The 13,722-nt window shown below is 29.9% G+C and overlaps 1 long non-coding RNA gene across 8 annotated transcripts in view; it reads left to right on the top strand.

Annotated features, from left to right (window-relative positions):
• LOC142333806 (uncharacterized) overlaps window positions 1-13,722 on the top strand; it is a 67,718-nt gene that overhangs the window by 8,592 nt on the left and 45,404 nt on the right. Inside the window, exons 1-2 of one of the 8 annotated variants that reach the window (XR_012758706.1) lie at window positions 2,292-2,642; window positions 10,925-11,129. The exons of 1 other annotated variant lie outside the window; for it this stretch is intronic. This is a non-coding gene — a long non-coding RNA (uncharacterized LOC142333806). Of the gene's footprint in view, window positions 1-2,291; window positions 2,643-8,309; window positions 8,409-10,924; window positions 11,130-13,722 lie in introns of those variants that run through there. 6 more of the 8 variants (XR_012758705.1, XR_012758708.1, XR_012758707.1 and 3 more) reach the window with 6 other exon arrangements.

Raw genomic sequence — 13,722 nt, 5'->3', positions numbered from 1 at the left:
GATGTATTAACGTGGTAGCCTGTCTAACCTTGAACGTTGAACGTTTATACTATTATGGAGTGAGGAAGGGTTACACAACATTACATAACAAAGAGACGCAGGCCAGACAGCGCGGCAATTAACGGTTATCGTCTTCACGCATTACTAAAACAAATATTCATAATCTGTTCGTCATTAATAATTAATTAATTCGATTGATATCATATTAATATCTATTTTTTTTTCTCTTTAATTATGAAATGAAGAGGATGTAAAAATATTGAGTCATGTTTTTATTTTCAAACGGTTTATTTTTTTAAACACAGAATCACATGTTATTAAATGTTATTAAATCAAATCAATATGATGTTATTAAATCTATCGTTACGATAGATTAATAAATCTATCTATCGTATTTAAAAATTTGACATTGCAATAGTTAAAATGAAATATTTGAACAGACACAGATTTAATAACTACTATGTCAGATAGTTTATTTATTGTGTGTAAATAACAAACGGAATAAAGTCGGTTTTCGGCTGTAATAACGCACTCAACAGTTTCTAAGAGGGGGTTAATAAAATCTCTCTCTCTCTCTCTCTCTCTGTGTGTGTGTGTGTGTGTGTGTGTGTGTGTGTGTGTAGCTTGAAGTACATTATATTAAACTATGTTCCCCTTCAGTGATCCTAAGCTTTCGATGAAAGAATTACTGTTAACAATTTTTTTTTTAATTTCGTCCTATTTTAACGAAAATAATAAACATTTCCATCAAAACAAGTACCGTATACTTTGAAAGTAATATCTGCGCAAGGATATGTGGGTCTTCATATTTAGTTTATTTTTTATTGCATTTATGTGCATATGTTAATATTTTTATCTCACGTATTTTCCAAAAATATTTTTTCTTTAAATCTTTTTACCCGATAGAATCGTGGCACTTTCTAATTTAACCATATTGTTGCACATTCCTCAGCTTTCTCTCTCTCTCTCTCTCTCTCTCTCTCTCTCTATATATATATATATATATATATATATACACACACACACAAGTATATAGAAAATATATTGATGTAAAATAAAAGTATATATATTGGATTGCTTGGCATTTCTCCCGCTACCACTCCATTCGGTCGCCCTAAAGCATAAGACCGAATGTCTGTGCCACACACGGCAACTGAACCTCGAACAGCTTAGCGACCAGTCCACCATTTTATAGCGCTTGGAGCCATAATAATTAGCTGGTGGTCAGCCGTACTCAGGGTTAGCTTCCCACGGCAATGCGGTAAGAGTTTTTTCCTTAAGTAAACTACGGATGCCGGTTGACAAAGCAACTGCATCCAGGAACTCCCACACGTTCAGACAATGCAGCCACACATATTGATTCGCCTTCTCCTTCGCCCTCCTCGAACACCGGTTCAGATAATGTTGGTTCGAAAATGGATGTAGGGGTGACCACCCGGTAGGGTATGAACCCAATCATTGAAGAGTTTTCACAAGCCGGGGGCAGGCCTGGCAGCTCTGCCCCGTTGGCCCATGCATGATGTTTTGACGGAATAGAAGGGTTGTTTTCCTATTTAGCAAACCCTAAGAGTACCAGTGCAGCTACCAAGGGGAGCTTATTGCCTCGTCTAGAATTCCTCCGAGCAGCTTTCACAGCTCTCGTGAATGGTTTCGAAAATATTGCCTCAAAGCTTAAGGAAGTAACCGTAGTTCAGAAACCGGCCCCGGCGCAGCCGCATAAGTATACTGAGGTGCTTAGAGGCATATTTAATTACTATTTGAAACTTAATATATTTTCAAATACGGTTATAAAGAATACCTGGAATGTAAAATCATTAAACGTTAGTTAAAACCATTCAGGTGGCAATTAACAGCTTAGAAAGTAGCATAGTTAAGTATACCTAGATACTAGTTAAGTATCTTTGAAATTTATTTAAGATAGTGCAATTTTAATTGAAAATAATAAAGATTAAAGCAAAGCAAATCTAATTATCAATTAGAAATTCTTATTTTTTTGTAAAAGATTATTAATTAAATTAAAAAAATTTCTATTTAAATAAATATATCGAAAGTAGTTTAAAAGTATAGAATGTAAAAAACTATTAACTCAAAAATTGAAACTAAATGATTCCACATTAATAATATAAAAAGATATCTTTAAACAATGATATAGTTGAAGAAAAATGTAAGTACGGTAACTTTGTTTGTAGTAGTGACGTAATGTTAGTGACGTAGTAGTAAAGTAATCTTTACATTAAAAGCGTATATTGCGTAATTGTATTTGGAAGCTGATGTGTGATCAGATTCTGCTTTCGCCCCATACCATTTGGTTCTTGCTGCAATCTGTCAAAGCAACTGCATGTGTCAAAATATGTACTGTTACATTGAAGAAAAATTATATATGTTTATTAATTGCTTCCCCATTATCGGTGTAAAAACCAAAAATAAAACTTATATTTTAACTTATCTAATACGTACAAGTTTTTGATAAGTTATTAATCTAGTATCAGTGTTATTAATGATTAACGTTGTCATATTCAATGAATTGCATTATACATACAGAGCCGTAGTTAAAATTAATAAAATTCTCTAGCGTATTCGCTGTGTTAAGTAGTGTTCTATATGAATCAACAGTTTAGGAAGACTTCTACATATAAACGTATGTAAGTACTTCTGATAATAATATTTTATATTAAGAAAAATAATACACTATTAAATAATGTTATTTGGACGTAGGTTAATGTTAATTACGTGAACGTTAATTTATTAGCAGAATTGTGAAAATTTAAAAACTAAACGTTTTGACATTTACACACTTATAAAGCTTTAAAAATTACCATTTTTAGCTTAGCCAAATATGTTTTTATTCTTGTAATTTAAGTTTAAACTGTATAAAATTTATATATATAGATTACTTTATAAAAATACAAAATAAAAATACGTACTTTTAAGTACCAATAAAATTGAAGAGGGGGTTGCTGATTCTTTTGAAGACTAATTTTGTTTTTTTTTAAATTAGAAGACTATTTTTTTTTCTATTTAAATGATATAATTGCAAATTATTATTTCTTTTAAATATGAGTATTTTATTGAACTTCTGTTTTTTGTTTTATAAAAGTTATGTTTTTGTTAATAAGAAAATCTTTTACCTGTGTTTCCATTTGGTGATTAAGTAGCTATTTATTTTAGAAAGGTAAATTGCCTTTGTTGTTCAGTATCAAATATTTTACTAACATTTTTTTCACTTTTATAAAACATACATTAAAAAATTAAAAGGAATATAATGCTAAAGTTGCAGAAAATATTATTTAGTTTTATATATCTTGTTAATGTATCAAAGTTAACAGTGATAACCTTTTTTCTTTGAAAACATAAACTTTTGAACAGAATTTGATGAGATTTAAAATTTAGACATATTTTTAATTGTTCCTGTGGTCATGTTCAATGACTGGTACTGCCATTGTTTCATCCTGGATTCAATTGATGTTATTATTGGCAATTTTTTTATATTAGCAAACATCTCTTTAGAATGTGGTCAAACATTATGTCGGATTTAAATGTGTATTCATTGTGGACATTGTTCTGTTTTTGTGTATATATATTTATTAAGAGTGTTGTCTTTAGTGTCTGTGTACCTTTTCTTCACTTATCCCGTGTTATTGTTTTTACCTTTTTGTACATTAATTCATACCATCCTGTTTTTTCTTAATTTTCTTCATGTGAGTAGTCTCATAAAGCCATTTCTTCTTTGTGTTGCTCTTCTTAATTCATTATTCAGTTTTTTCCACGGTCTCTTATCTTCATTATATTTCTTGTAAGACGAAGAAAAAGATAATAAGTTGGTAACCTTGGCTTCCTTAACCAAACCGATGATTAATGTTTTATTGTTTTTTATGGAATTTTTCATATTCACACTGAATTCATTTGCTCTTTGGCCTTTATTTATTTCCTTCAATAAAATAAATAAAATAAAAGTAAATAAATACTTGTATTAAGAGCCTTTTCACAAACATTTAGATATAAAGTATTTTTACTTAATAGCTTTTTCTGATTTCATGAAGAAATATGGTTAACTTCTTCAGTTACATTGATAAAGCTATGTTTCAAAATCATATTTATTGTATTTGATTCATTTTAGATTATTTATTTTTATCTTTTGAATCAAATCTTATCTTTCAGTACTTTATATCCCAAACAAACTGTTTATTAGTTAACCAGTTTATTATAGTCTATAAAATTATTATTAGTCTGTAAAATTTTACATATTTATTAGCCTAATTGTGTTTATCATTTTACAGCATTAAATGTATAACTGTGAACCTATTTCAAAAATAAAGTAAACTGATTTATTTTAAGCCAATTAAATGTCAGTCACAATAAATAATTAATTATCTAACTTTTTTTAACCGTTTTAAATAATTTTATTGAACTTTTCATTTTATTTTTGTTAAGGATGTCTTACATTTTCTTTAATTTTGACGAGTTCACCACTAGACAACCCCGAGGGGTAGGTGCGCGGTAGGCCTGAGTCTATTTAAGACTACACGTTTACCGGTTCACTTAGCAATCCTTTGCAATTTTTGTTACACTCCAGTCTTGCCAATGACTTCTTTTTTTTTTGAGATGAAGGGCATCGACTGTGTTAGTCATTTCGCCCTATGATAATGGAAATTTGTAGCATATGAAAAAATGCTATGCCTGACTGGGATTCGAACTCAGGACATCCGGATGAAAGGCTGAATCGCTACCACTCTACCACGGATATCAGCATTTTAATTGTTGATGCGACTGTAAATAAAAAAAAAAAAAAACGATAGGTTATTACAAATTATGAGAAACTTTTTTTCTTTCCATATTTTTTGTTATTTGAAAAACTTTTAAAATGTTTTGTTCTGAAAAAATACGCCTTTATTTCTTTATTTTATCAAATTTATTTTTGAATAAAATCATATTAAAGAAAAAATATTTAAAAAAATTAAATTTCAACTATTTTTGACAACTTTTAATCGATTATTAAAGTATCATCAACAGATATTGGGGGAAGCTGATACGGGTGGAAAATTTTACATATAAAAGAAAAAAAATTATAATAAAATTTAAAAAAATATATTTGTGAAATACTAGAAAAAATAAAACATTTGTTCGTTGATTAAAAACTTTAGACAAAATTATCAATGTTACGGCTTACTAACATTTGTTTTTAAAAATAAAAATTCTGGAAAGAAAAAACTACTTTGTGTGTAGTTTTGAGTAAATCTTGATATCAGAAAATAAATAAATAAATTTCTTTTGTGTTACTCATGTTATGGTGGTGTGGGCGCGTGTTAACCGTACAGTATATTACAAATTATGATGTGTCAGCAGTTTGTACGTGATAAACTAATTTGGGTAGTGTGTATGCCAGTTGTCATCCAGCAATATGTGACCTTCGGCAAGTGTTTGAAAACATGTTAGTTGAATTTTATATTACTGTTTTTTTTCTTGCAATCATCCAAGGACAACAAAATCAACGTTGTCGACAGATTCACGGAACTGATCGTCAGACAATACATTTATTATTATTTTTTTTTATTATGGCTGTGTAGTGGTTGGTTACTGATGTTTTTTTTTTGTTTTCAGTCATTTGACTGGTTTGATGCAGCTCTCCAAGATTCCCTATCTAGTGCTAGTCGTTTCATTTCAGTATACCCCCTACATCCCTAACAATTTGTTTTTTTAAATTTTCTAGCCTACCAATCTTTTTTAAACTTCTAACATTCCACGCCCCGACTCGTAGAATGTTATTTTTTAATTTTCTGGTGACCCCTTCCTTAGTAGTCCCCACCCGGAGATCCGAACGGGGGACTAGTTTACCTCCGGAATATTTTAACAAGGAAGGCGCCTCCATCATTGCTATATGAAAATGTAGAGAGCCACATTTTCTTGGAAAAAAAGCAGCTGTAGTTTTCCATTACACAATCTGCCATCGTTTAAAACACACACATACACGCGCGCGCGCACACACACACACAAGATTTTATTAACCTCCCCTTAGAGACTATTGAGTGCGATATTAAACTCGAAAATGGTCTTTTTCCTTTCCTTATTTATACAAAATAAACAAACTACGTATCATTGTATTTAATAAATCATTTGTCTACTCAAATATTCCATTTTAACAAATACAATTGTTACATTTTAAAATGCGTACAATAAGATAGATTAATAAATAAATTATACTGTTGATTCTTGTATTAAAAAAACCGTTTGAAAATAAAGATATGTTGCAAAAGGTTCTGGTTTCGAATCCCTAATCCCAGACAGGCTCACACCCTAAAAATATATTATATATACATTATATATTCTTACACCCTAAAAATTCATTTCATAAGAATGAATTAAAATAACCGAAAATTAATGAGATTAATTAATTAATTAATGAGAAAAAAATAACCGGATATTAATTTGTTGGCAGTTTAGATTAATAAATTGTTTAATATAAAATAGATTATGAATATTTGTTTTAATAATGCGTATTAAGATCACAAGTTCCTTCCCGCGCTGTCTGGCCAGCGCCCGTTGTTGAACACAGTTATGTAATATTACTCACTTTAGCCGACTACAAAGGTTCAAGTTTAACAGTCTGACGCGCTTTAATAAATAAATCCCTTACGCGATAGAGAATTGAGTTATCTTATAAAACAATTAAATTAAATGAAGTCAAAACTATAAAATAAGACACGCAACTTTTCGCTTTACCGTTTGATGGTTTTTATTTATTTATTGATTTTTGAATCAATAAATAAAAATTATTTTTATGTGCATATTAAGAATAAAATATAAAAAACCGCTAATTGAAAGAGCGGAACCCAGTATCTTCAGTTTTTTTTTAATCTGGTTACCCTGTAGATTTGTAAGTTACGTCTCAATTGAGAAACTAACCTGAGACCTCTCCAGCGTATCCAATCGGTTCTTTATTAACATTTTTATTATGAACTTATTTACAGATGATTTACGTCAGTAAATCTGAACTGTAAGAAGAATAAATCGATTCCGTATCTAATATTTATATGAATATAAGCGATCTGAGACAGAAGCATTACGAAAGTAATTCTGTGCGGCAACTAACAATCAACTACAGTGTCTTAACGTTATGAATAATTTTTTTTTTTTTTTTTTTTAATTATAAGCATATTACGCTGCTGCAAACCCTCTCCAAGCTGAGAAAAAACCTTAGATCTTCAGACTACGAGTAACGTTCTTTTAACTGGCAATACCCAGATAGGCATTAAACACGTGAGCTTAAGTCCAAGCCAAGAATCGAACCCAAAACCCTCAGTATATCATTCGGTTGTTCTATTACGGAGGTGACAAAATAGATTACAAAAATCCGACAAAATTTAATTCCATGTCACTCAAAGAACTTTCAATATAATTTTTGGATTAAACTGTTTCGTTCATTGAGAGCCAGGTATTAGTTAAAAACGACGAAATATATTTTAAAAGATCTAAATAAAATAAAATTAGGCTTTATACGTATAATAAAGTGAACTAATAAATAGATCTACGGGTGTATGTACGCTCTTACACACCCATTCGATTTGGATATTGTAGACGGGCCGAACCGTGAAATTTAGAGATAATACTAATCATTCATTACCTCCTTGCGTACTGTTCGTGGTTTCTATAATCTACATCGTAAAAGATGCGGTTCTGTTATTTTTCTTTTTGAGAAGATGACTGTTCGTCTTCTCAAAAAGAAGCAAATCTTTTGTTCATCTTCTCAAAAAAAAAACTGCAGTTCCAGATTCGATCGATATCTGGAACTGCAGTTTTTTTTAGTCTAGCAGGTAAGGTAGCCGGCGCTACCTCTTCTCTAATAGCATGTAGGTCATGTTACATCTAAAAAAGAAAAGATTAATAATACAATTTTTTTTTAATTCCTGATTGATATTTTAAAAAATATAGTAACACTTAATAACAAAATTGTACGTGCGCGCGCGTGGGGGTCCGTATTTACATGTAGTATATATATATTTTTTTTTGTGTATGGTTGGCTGTTGTTGTAATATGTCCATTTATAGTTTTAAGCGAAAATTTATTCTCTTTAATATTTTATCTAATTATAAGTTGGGCAAGACCGATAGTCAATTTTAAAAACAATTTAATATTAGACGACATGTAATGGATGGTGAATGACAGTTTGCGAACCAAATTTTAGATATAATAATTTTGTTGTTAAACTAGCGGATGTCTTTCGATGACGTCGATTCCGTAGTGGGGGGGAAGATGAGTCTAACTAAAGAAATTCACCGAGATGCTTTGTTTTGTGGTTAGTTATTGGCGGGAATTATCGGTAGATAGCAGACTGAATACGTAATGCTTCCAGTTAACATTGACGTCATCCAATTTACATCTTTTTACTGAGATATTTCTTATTACTGATTAAGGTGAGTTGTATTTATTTTTTTAATATTATTGGCAGTTGTTTTATTCTGTGTATGTGTTATTCAAATTATTTATTAGATTAAAAATGTTAGAACCCAATTTACTCTCGTCTATTTTTACAAAATAAATTTAATAATAATAAATTTGTTTATTTATCTCTTAATAGCGGCTAAACAGTATCGAAAAAATAAACAAGTTATATGTTTGTAAGAGTATTTCGTGAGTGATATATTAGATGTATTTCGTGTTAAATATATTATGTTTTAAGTCGGGTAACGAGAATGAAGCTAAGAAAATAATTGGCATCTGTATCGTTATAAAGAATATACCGGAGAATATATTTATGAATAATATATAATAAGTAATATTATATTTAAGAATATATTTACTGGAGTCCTGGGTTCGACACCTAAATAGCTTACCGTTTATTCACCGATCTCAATTAATGTCGTTAAATATTCATAAATGAATGTCTCGGGAATAACACAAAATTTGAAAAAAAATATTTTTTGATAGGAAAGAAAGTAACAAATAATCGTTTTAATAAATTTGTAAAAATATTTTTAGAAATTTATCGGCGTAGTTTTTATTTAACATATATATATTTAATAATATAAGTAAGAAAGGAAAAAAAACATAGGTAGTGAGTTTGTAGAAGGCAACCAATATTTTATAATATGAGTCGACACCCGGTAAGGACTCTGTATAATCGTGTATCATCTTAATAATTATGCGTACATAATATTTAAAGCAGAAATTATTCGTAAACAGTACAACGAGATATATACAACAAATAGTTAATTACAGATTTTTATATTTAACATTTCCCGTGTTTAATTTATATTTTTTAAGCTAAATTAAAAAAAAAATCACAACATTGTTGAAAATGTATAGTCGATCATTCTTTTAGAGGAAAACTATTTTTAAGAAAGTTTTAATGACCCTCAGATCGATCGGTTGGTAAATTAACCGACTGATATACCGAAAATCCTGGGTTTGAATTTCGGCATTCCTTATAGGTTACAATTCATCTAATTCATTACGTACAATAATAAACGACGCGAAATAAATAAATTACAAAAAAACTATGTTTGTTTAGCTGATCAAAGGAGCGCTGAAATTTAAAAACAATTGAAGTAACATAATTTAACGGTGTACTCGTATTTTCGAAATAAAATTCTATACGCGTAATTTTTTATTACTACAAACGACGTTGTAACTTTTCTTCTCGTCGGCAAAAACCTTAACGGTCAATTTTTTTTATTACAAAGTTTTTGTAAAAATGCACTTTGAGTGAGAAAATTGAAAAAATACAAACATGTTTAAGTAGCCCACCGCATACAGCGAGAGAGATTTGACGGAGGGGGAGAGAGAGGGGTCGAGTGAGAGACAGAGCGGGTAGTGTGAGAGAGATTTGGTGGGAGAGGGTGCGAGGGCGATGGAGAGAAATTGAGAGAGGGGTTGGTAGGGGGATCAGTGATGGAGAGGAAGCGAGACAGAAGGTCTCTCTCTCACTCTCTCTTCTCTTCTCTTCTCTTCTAATACTATTCTTAATACGGAGTGGTATATAATCGCAGCTCTAACATTGTGACTACAACAGGTGCCTATGTTGCCAATTATCCTGACTTTTCCTTCCCCCCTGGCCCTTTGGCAGCCAAGATCGGCATCAGTTAATTTACTGCGTTGCGTTTGAGTTATTCAACACTTTTACATAGAATACATTTTCCAAGCTAACCCAGTAAGGAAGATGAATGAAAAAAATAATTTTTAATATTTTTCGTAAAATTTTTATTATTTATTTTTTTTTAAATTTAATAATAAATCATATTATTATTTTACTATTATTTATATTTATATATTAAAAAAAAAAAAAATTAAATCGTGTTAAATTCTTTGTTTGACAACAAGGTCAATGAACTTTGATATTTATCGTTTATGTATTAGTGTTAAAAACTTAAAAATCATACTTGATAACTTTTTTGTTTATTTTAATTTTTTTTATGTTGTTATAATACAATTAGTAAAATAATCACTGATTTTATACATCCGACTCTTGGTTAACCGGACTTACATATTTTATTTATCCGTAAAATTTACATAAACTATTGCTTGTTTAAGTACTCGAATTATCAGAGATTTTCTTGTTACAAAATTGTGATTCAAATTAAATATAATCTGAGATTAATGTTTGTTAAAACGTCGATTATTCGGACCTCCATATCTCAAACATTTTTCGACTAATTGCGGGGCCTTTTATCCGGAGGTCCCGGGTTCGAATAAAAGGAAATAACTGAAAACCTTAACATTACAGTTTAACGTTGGTTACGTTCCTTTGTTAACTTTGTATACATAGGTTTAAGCGACAATTTGGTTTCAGTTATTATTTTGTAAAATTAAAAGTTTTCAAATCTGTAAAACATTAATGCTATACTGTCGGTTGTTATTATCAGAGGAGAAACAGTACAGTGTAGGTAATACATTTTAGTTGGCGCGCCAATTTTAATAATTTATTTTGCAGATTTGTTCGGACGTTGTTTGAAGCGACAGAGAAATAACGTGCGTGGCAGAGAACGAAAGCTTATGGAATCTAGCGACATTACAGATGGCGCTTGTCATATGCAGTTCAATTTGGATCCTCGTGTCTGCGGTCATTCTTGTTTAACTATTTCTTATACGTTGTTGTATTTTGTTTTGGTGTTTAATGACCTTCATTATTAATCAAGGTACAACATTTTTATCTTGTTATTATGTAATATTAGAATCTTTTTTTTTTGTAAATTACTTTACAAAACTGATAAATTTAATCGTAATATTTTTAAAAAAATTATTAAAATTAAGGGAGATTAATTATTATTTTAAATAAAATGTAATAATAGAGATATAAAATGATCGACAAATCTTGATTTAATTTAATTATATGAAACGTCTATATAAGAAATATATTAGGGATATTAACTTTGTTATTCGACCGCAATACACACACACGTACGCACATTTACGGTAGTATTTGAATTGTACCATCGCGTGACCAGTACTGTCCGAGGGTAGCCAATCAGAGTGAAGTTAGCCACCTGCTGCATTTGTTTCATCTCCCCCCTCACCCCGCACCATCACCGCAGTCATCAGACTGACAAGTTGTTTTTGCGTCATCCCAATAAAATTAAACAAAAAAATAATTACCTCTGACAGCGTATGAACAATACAATTTTATAAATTATTGTTTTATTTTTTATCATTGACTATCGAAGTATTGTTTTTCTATTAAAGCATTTATTATTATAAAAAATTTACTTATTACATTTATTTTATTTATATTTTATTTTTTTTTTAACACTTCGCTTTTATTATAATCTGAATTTTTTAAAATCTAGCACAAATTATGTATTACAGTAAATAAATTTGTACCTTCAAAACTAGATTGTATGTTAGTTCAATCTAGTTTTGAAGGTACAAATTTATTTACAAGAGGTTGTTGATGAAGCTTTCTATTATTTAATAAAATCTAATTTTACAGCTTGATAAAACTATATGTGTATATGTCTTTATCAGTAATGCAAGAGTTCGCACGCACGCACATCCCCGCGCGCAAATGAAGAAATACTTTACTACATAATTAAAATTTTTTTAAAAATATTTGTTTTTCTTTCTTTTCTTACAAGCTTTTTTCATGATATAGTAAGTTAGCGATGTGAAATTTAATATTATTTCTATATTTGATGTAGTCGGGTGCCTGTGTAGGCTGTATGAGGTGGTAACTCCCGAGTACAAGATAACGCATAAAAGTAATATTAAATTTCATATCGCTGACTATACTAATGTATCTGAAAAAAATGCCGATAAAATAAACAAAAACTCGCTCGACTATTTTTTGTTGTTTATTCTAGGTAGATGTGTACAATCAGGAGTAGTCTGGTTTTTTTAAATAATTTTTATCTTGCAGTTAAAAACCAATTACATATTTTAGGGTAATATTGTTTTAGGAATAACTATGTACGGATTATGATTTTAAATACTCATCAAGAAAGCACCGATAAAACTATAGTAAAAGTAACGGAGAAAGTGATTATGATGGATAATGGAAAATGCTATTAAAAAGATATTTGCACAAACTTAAACTTTATAACTAACAAACTGTTAAAATACATCATCAAATAAAAATATCAATATTATGTCGAATATTTTTCAGGTTTAACTGTACATCTAATTATCATGTAACACACGCGCGCGCGCAGAGAGATAGAGACACACGCACACACACACACACAGTTATTTCTTAAGGATAAATATTCTTTTAAAAAACAAACATTTTATTATATGTATAAAATAATTATTTCAATATAAATATTCTTCCAGAATTATATTATATTAGCCAATGTTAAGTGTAAATGCTAACAGTGATTTTTTAATTAAAACTGAATAAAATAACACGTATCAAAGACTTCAACCAGGAATACATACCAGCCCACCGGGTTGGTCTAGTGGTGAACGCGTCTTCCCAAATAAGCTGATTTGGAAGTCGAGAGTTCCAGCGTTCAAGTCCTTGTAAAGCCAGTTATTTTTACACGAATTTGAATACTAGATCGTGGATACCGGTGTTCTTTGGGGGTCGGGTTTCAATTAACCGCACATCTCAGGAGTGGTTGAACTGAGACTGTACAAGACTACACTTCATTTACACTCATACATATCATCCTCATTCATCCTCTGAACAATTATCTAAACGGTAGTTACCGGAGGCTAAACAGGAAAAAAAGGAATACATACCACTAATAATGCTTACATATGCTACATCCTGAATCCTAACATACGTGTGTGTGCGCGCGCGCATGTATGTAAAATTTGTCATAAAAGATATTAATAACATTTTAAAAATTACTTCTGCAGGAATATAGATAGTTATGCCCCAAAAGGGTTTATATCTTATTTTTTATATATTTACGTAAAAAAAATGTTTTAATTGTAAAATGGGTTTCTTTTAAAACGTAATTGCTCCAAAAACTAGAAAATATTTGTACATTTGTAAAAATATGCGCTCATAAAATATTACTTAGTTTTATAATTTTAATTTACGTTCGTTCGCATTTTTTACCTTTATTAATCCTCGCAGAAAACCTATTCCAATTCTTCAGTAAAATTTTATGAGCCACAATGGATTTCTTTTTACAAATATTGAAAATTACTTTGATTATATTACAGTTACTGAAAAATTATTTCCTACTATTTAGAGAAATTTCTTTAAAAGAATACCATTTTTTTATTTATTTATTTTTACTTTTTGGTCTCCCGCCTTCGCTTGTTCGTTCAAATGCTATCGAT

The sequence above is a fragment of the Lycorma delicatula genome, chromosome 13 (genome assembly GCF_047948215.1).
Source record: "Lycorma delicatula isolate Av1 chromosome 13, ASM4794821v1, whole genome shotgun sequence".
In the NCBI taxonomy this organism is placed as follows: domain Eukaryota; kingdom Metazoa; phylum Arthropoda; class Insecta; order Hemiptera; family Fulgoridae; genus Lycorma; species Lycorma delicatula.
Note: the sequence above shows the minus strand (reverse complement) of the source record. Positions and strands in the feature narration are given on the sequence as shown.